The 6,994-nt window shown below is 36.7% G+C and overlaps 1 pseudogene; it reads left to right on the top strand.

The window, feature by feature from the left end:
• Positions 1-4,568: 4,568 nt before the first annotated feature.
• Positions 4,569-6,179, top strand: LOC100688105 (annotated as a pseudogene).
• The last annotated feature ends 815 nt before the right edge of the window (positions 6,180-6,994 follow it).

The raw sequence follows: 6,994 nt of genomic DNA, 5'->3' as shown, positions 1-6,994 counted from the left end.
AGTTACTTGTCTTCACTTTGCCAATTTGCTGTTAGACCCAACTGTTATGAGCCGAATTGTCTCCTATTCCTACCTCCTCAAAACTATATGTCAACATTCTAACCCCCAGTACCTCAGAATTGGGATGATTGTATTTGGAGAGAGGGCTTTGAAAGAGATGTTAAATTAAAATATGCAGTAGAGTAGGTCCTAATCCAGGTTGACTAAGATTAGGACATAGAGACACGAAAGGTGCTTGTTGCCAGAGGGGCAACTTTTAGGTGAAGAGTCAGCAAAGCACTGTCATCTCCTAGCCAGGGAGAGAGCCCTGGAACAGATCCAACCCTTACGGGCCTCAGAGGAAACCAACCCTCTTGGCACCTTGATCTTGGACTTCCAGGTTCCATAACTGTGAGAAAAATAAATGTCTGTTGCTTAAGCCGTGCAGTCTGTGGTATTTTGTTACAGCAACCTTACCAAACTAATATACCAGCGATAACCTAAAGCAACTTTTTCTCCCTCGCTAGTTGTTTATTTGTGATGGCAGGAAGAAAAGCACTGAGAATGGGAGTATGTGAAATGAAAATGGGGTCTGTTAGTGGAATTGGCTTGAAAGGAGGCTTGAGGTCAGCAGCCAGTGTGTGGCAAACTTAGGAAGGTATTAGCTAATGTCTAAGGTTTTGACTTGATGATTATGTGTTGTGACTATAACTATTTGTAATGCTGGAACTTATATACATTTTCTCTTTTTCTCTTTATGGACAGATATCATCCATTAATTGCCACTTATGGAAGAGGGAAGAATGTTGAGCAGATATCTAACTCTGAAGATACAACCTCCAGCTCTACATTTGATACAGAAGAACTGCAGGGACGGTAAGAAGATACAAAATTGAACAAGTAGTTTTAATGTTTTTTATTTGTTTGCTTTTTAGGAAGGGACACAGTTTTCTCAAATAATATTTAAATTTGAAATAGAAATTTTTCTCCTATTTGAAATGCTAACTAGTCTTAAGAACTGTTCTTAAGAAAATTTGTATTTAAAATATTCTGACACTGTGTTGACTGAAAATGTAGAGATACTGAATGATTAAGATAATTTTTATCCATAGTCTAGTTGTAAAAAAATAAAATGTGACTAGTTATAATAGTAATGACTCATTATAAAAACAAATTTTAACAATAAATATAAAGCTATTAGTAAATTTTTAATTTTAGTCTAAAAACATTTCAGATAAGTACATTTGATGATTATTAATATAATATATACTTAATCATTATATAAAACTTAAACTTAGTTGCAATTTGTTAATTAAAAATACCATGCACCTATTAGAATAATTTTTGGTATTTATTTTTTTAAAAATACCATATAGTTATTTAGGTCTGTAAAACATAGCTTTTTCTTTTTTTGGGGGGGGGGGGCGGATATGTCTTACATTAACCTTTTTTCATTGGATGACATAAAAATTATTACAGTTATTCTCTGTGAATATACCAGCACCCACACTCCCCCCACACCCTTCAATTATAGTGTAAAAAAGAAGAGAAAGAAAACTTAAGGAAGAGAGGGAACCTGATGGCAATAGATCATATATGACTGTCACAACTATTCAAACACTCTCCATCCCCTCAAATCTATCTTTATGATCCTTAGAACAGTGCTTGGTTCTATGGCCTTTAGGTAAGTGAATTTAAGAGAGAATTTGCCTGAGTTTTCCTTTATAACTTAAGCTTACACACTCAAGAAATTTTGTTTTTTGCACTCTTGTTATTCGTCTTTATATGCTCCTCTCTCTATATGCTCTCATCTCTATAATGCTCATGTCCTATAAGCATAAAGAATTTCTGGGATTTATACTTCACTTCTTCGGGGAAAAAAAAGCAGTAGAAACTTAAAACTACCTCTTTCATATTTTGAGTATCTCCTGAGGCTAAACAAATCAAAAATACCCCCAATCCTTTCACCCATGGCCATACATGTTGCAGCTTCTAGTGAAATGTTTATTTTTGTATATTTTGAAGCATAATAGAAATATTAGGTCAAGAAAATTGTCAAAACACATTGCAAAAGATGGTCAATGTTAAAGGCTGTGTTTTTGTCAGATTCCAAGGGGATCATTTAATTATTCATTTTTTTTAAATGACCATAAAATGTAGAAATATCAATGCTAAATTATAATTGTTTTGTAGCTGAGGCATAGAATTTAAGAAATATACTTAGACGTAAAAATATTTGAACATAAATGAAGACATTACAAATATTACTTGTTTTCTAGTCATGTAACCTCATTTCTACAAGTACTTTGCTGCTGCCTACATAGTAAGAAAAATTGAGTATTATAGAAAAGAAAAAAGGAACTAAGAAAATGTATCACTCAGAGTCTCATATCACCCAAGCAAAACATACATTAAATTCCTGGCATGTTTTTGTAATCTTTTAAAATCTGCTTAACTTTTTTCTTTTCCTCAAAGGGAATTTACAATTTTGCATTTTTCTTTTTAAAAACATAATACAGATAGTTTTCACTGTGCTCCTTGCCATACCTTGACCACGTCTAGCATGGTCTAGCTTCGGGACTATTCCCTGGAAGACTCTTCCTTTGGTTGTCTCCTGTCTCCCCTCATATGACACACCAGTGAAGCCTTCTCTGGCTGCCCTGCCATCCTGTCCCTTATGATGCTTTATTGTCTATTCCTCCCCTCCTTGCCTTTTGAATAAGAAGATCCATGAGATTGAACTTTTTGTTCATAGTTAAATCCTTATCGCTTGTAAAATGTCTGATGATACTAAATACTCAATTGCCAAATACGGACATAACTGATTTTACTGCACTTTGCTTCATTGTACTTTGAAGATATTGCTTTTTTCTTTTTTTCACAAATTGAAGGTTTGTGATAACTCTACGTCAAGCAAGCTTATTGGCACCATTTTCCCCACAGCATTTGCTCACTCCATGTCTCTGTATCACATTTTGGCAATTCTCTGAATATTTACAATTTTTTTCATTATTATATTTGTTATGGTGATGTGATCAATGATCTTCGATGTTGTGTTATAATTATCTTGTGGGGCCAAGAACCATACCCATGTAGACAACAAGCTTAATCGATATAAGTGTATGTTCTGACTACTGACAACCTGCTGTTCCCCTTTTCTCTCCCTCTCCTCAGGCCTCTTTATTCCCTAAGACACAACAGTTGTGACATTAAGATGATTAATAACTGTACAATGGACTCTAAATATTCAAGTAAAAGGAAGAGTCTTAAGTCTTTCACTTTAAGTCAAACACTAGAAATGATTATGCTTATGAGGAAGGCATGTTATCAGCTGAGGTAGGCCAAAAACTAGGTCTCTCGTGCTAAAAAGTTAATCAAGTTGTGAAGGCAAAGGAAAAGTTCTGGAAGAAAAATTAAATGTGCTACTCTGGTGAACATATGAATGATAAGGAGCAGAACAGCCTTATTGCTGATGTGGAGACAGTTTTGGTAGTCTGAATAGAAGATCACACACACCACATCCCTTTAAATCAAAGCCTAATCCAGAGCAAGTCTCTAACTCTCTTCAATTCTATAAAGGCTGAGAGAAGGGAGGAAGCCTCAGAAGGTAAGTTTGAAGCTAGCAGAGATTGGCATAAGGCTTAAAGAAAAAAACACAATCTTTATAACATAAAAGTGCAAAATGAAGCAGCGGGTGCTGATATAGGAGCTCCAGCAAGTTATCCAGAAGATCTAGCTAATGATAATAATAATTAAGATAATTAGAGGATCCCTGGTGGCTCAGCTGTTCAGCACCTGCCTTCAGCCCAGGGCATGACCCTGGAGTCCCAGGATCGAGTCCCACATCGGGCTCCCTGCATGAAGCCTGCTTCTCCCTCTGCCTGTGTCTCTGCTTCTCTCTCTCTCTCTTTCTCTCTCCGTGTCTCTCATGAATAAATAAATAAAATCTTTAAAAAAAAGATAATTAATGAGGGTGGCTACACTAAACAATAGCTTCTCAATGTAGACAAAATAGTCTTATCCTGGAAGAAGATGGCCATCTGGGATTTCCATAGCTAGAGAGGAGAAGTCAATGTCTTAGCTTCAAAGCTTCAAAAGATAGGCTGACTCTCTTGTTAGGGCTAACGCTGGTAACTTTAGGAGGAAGCCATTGCTCATTTACCATTCCAAAAATTGTAGGGCCCCTAAGAATAATGCTATATCTACTCAGCCCGTGCTCGGAACATGGAACAACAAAGCCTAAATGACAGAACATCTCTTTGCAATGTGGTTCACAAGAAAATTTTAAGACCACTGTTGACACTGACTACTGAGGCAGAAAGATTCCTTTTAAGATAGATTGACTGCTCATTGACGATGCACCTGGTCACCCAAGAGCTCTGGTGGAAATGTGTAAGGAGATTAAGGCCTACTTTCTTTTTTTTTTTTTTAATTTTAGTTATTTATTCATGAGAGACACACAGAGAGAGGCAGAGACAGAGGCAGAGGGAGAAGCAGGCTCCATGCCAGGAGCCCGATGTGGGACTCGATCCCGGGTCTTCAGGATCACGCCCTGGGCCAAAGGCAGACACTCAACCTCTGAGCCACCCAGACTTCCCTAATGCCTACTTTCATGCTAACAACATCCACTCTGCAGCCCACGGATCAAGGAGTAATCTTGACTTTCAAGTCTTATTATTTAAGAAATATGATTGTTTTTGTACCATTTTGTAAGGCCCAAGCTGCCATTGATAGTGATTCATCTAATGGATCTGAGCAAAGTAAATTGAAACCCTTCCTGAAAAGATTCACCATTTTAGATGCCATTAAAAACGTTCACAATTCATGGGAAGAGGTCAAAATATCAACATTAACAGAAGTTTGATTCCAACCCTCGTGGATGACTTGGGGGAGAAGGAAGAAAGGAAGTAACTGCAGATATGGTGGAAATAGAACTAGAATGAGAAGTGGGGCCTGAAGATATGACTGGCAGCAATCTCATGATAATACTTTAATAGATGAGTTGTTGCTTCATATGGTTGAACCCCTCTATGTGGCAAATTTCATCGCTGTTGTCCTATTTTAAGAAATTGCCATGGTCACCCTATCCTTCAACAACCACTACCCTAGTCAGTCAGGAGCCTTCAACATTAAGGCAAGACCCTCCACCAGCCAAAAGAATGTATTTGCTGAAATCCCAGATGATGGTTTTCATTTTTTTAGCAAGAATGTATTTTTATTTATGTACATTATAATTTTAGATGCAATGCTATTGCACACTTAGTAGACTACAGTACAGTGTAAACCAAACTTTTATACTGAGAAACTAAAAAAATTCATTGAGTTTATTACCGAGTAGAGAATAAATTGCCCAGAAACTAAACATGAAGAGAGCAGAGTTCAGCTCGCTTCTTGCGTGGACATTATTATTGACCATATGCCCAATCAATGAAGTGAAGAAAAAGCTCTAGATGCATTTCCATAAACTTCCAAGCCTCCTCTCTTCTGATGATGTCAACATGAGAATAGCTGCTGGTGAATCTTTGGGACTTATGTTTGAATTGGCCAGAGGGATGGAGAGTGACTTTTTTTTATGAAGACATGGAATCTTTGACTCAGATGCTTAGGGCTTTGGCTACAGATGGAAGTAAGCACCGTGCCAAAGTGGACAAGAGAAAGCAGCGGTCAGTGTTCAGAGACATCCTGAGGGCAGTGGAGGAACGGGATTTTCCAACAGAAACTGTTAAATTTGATCCTGAACGAATGTATATTGATTGCTGGGTCAAAAAACACACCTATGACACCTTTAAGGAAGTTCTTGGATCAGGGATGCAGTATCAATGAATTCCTTCGTAATGTATTTGAGCTTGGACCCCCCGTGATGCTTGATGCTGCAACACTTAAAACAATGAAGATCTCTTGTTTTGAAAGGCACCTGTATAACTCTGCAGCCTTCAAAGCTCGAACAAAAGCTCGAAGCAAATGTCGAGATAAGAGAGCAGATGTTGGAGAATTCTTCTAGATTTTCAGCACTTAACGACCACTTTCTAATATATATATATTTTAATTTCTAATGTATTTAAACTAGAGACAGTTTTTATCTTGGGTCAACATAGATAGCTTTTGTAGCAGGGGTTATATTATAATTTAATGTACAATATTGCAAATGGTGAGTTCTGATTATTAAATATTCTCTGTAAATCATAAAACATAAATAAAGTGTAAAAAATTATTTTATAATGAGAAACTAAAAAAATTTTTATACTGAGAAACTAAAAAAATTCATTGAGTTTATTACCAAGTAGAGATAAATTGCCCAGAAACTCAACATGAAGAGAGCAAGGTTCAGACCATCATAACTTTCTCTGTTAGCAAGGACTCAATAAGCCCCTGAAAGCAAAGGGGATTGTCTCCATGGAATTTGCACCCAGTTGAAATTGGGATCTGTAGTGGTAGGTGATGTAAATAAATCTTGTTGAGTGATCTAAGAAACCTGTGGAAATAAAGATAATCCAAATGGGGATAAATAGAAGCAGTTCAGAGATTGTTGCAAGGGAGTCAGCCATTATCACTTACATTCGACAGAGACTCCCAAGGAAAGCAGGAAAGTGGAAAAGCTCTAATATTCAAAAAGATGGAAGACTTCATCTTTGAAGTCCGCGGATAGTTGGCATGGGGAAGCTAGAGATTGGTTAATTAGAAGTGTTGCATCTTATGCGATTAATTTGAGGAGCATATTTGCCTTTCTCTGGCTTGTGCTGAGTTGGAAGTAGAAGAAGGGAGGAATGAAATATTGGGAAATTGACAGTCACTGACAAGGTTTTGGTCAAAACCTTCACTCACTGAATTCTGGGCTGATTGCAGAGATTATGAGTTGGAGTTCTTTTTTCATATATGATCTGGCTACTGTCCATTTGTGTATTCACTTTTTCACAAATATTCTAATATCAATTTCTTTATCTCCTGACTTCTAAGTCTTGACAAAATGTTAGTACTTGATCAACAAGTTATTATTAAGATTTCAAAATAATTTTTC

This window comes from Canis lupus, chromosome 14 (assembly GCF_011100685.1).
Source record: "Canis lupus familiaris isolate Mischka breed German Shepherd chromosome 14, alternate assembly UU_Cfam_GSD_1.0, whole genome shotgun sequence".
Classification (NCBI taxonomy): Eukaryota; Metazoa; Chordata; class Mammalia; order Carnivora; family Canidae; genus Canis; species Canis lupus.
Note: the sequence above shows the minus strand (reverse complement) of the source record. Positions and strands in the feature narration are given on the sequence as shown.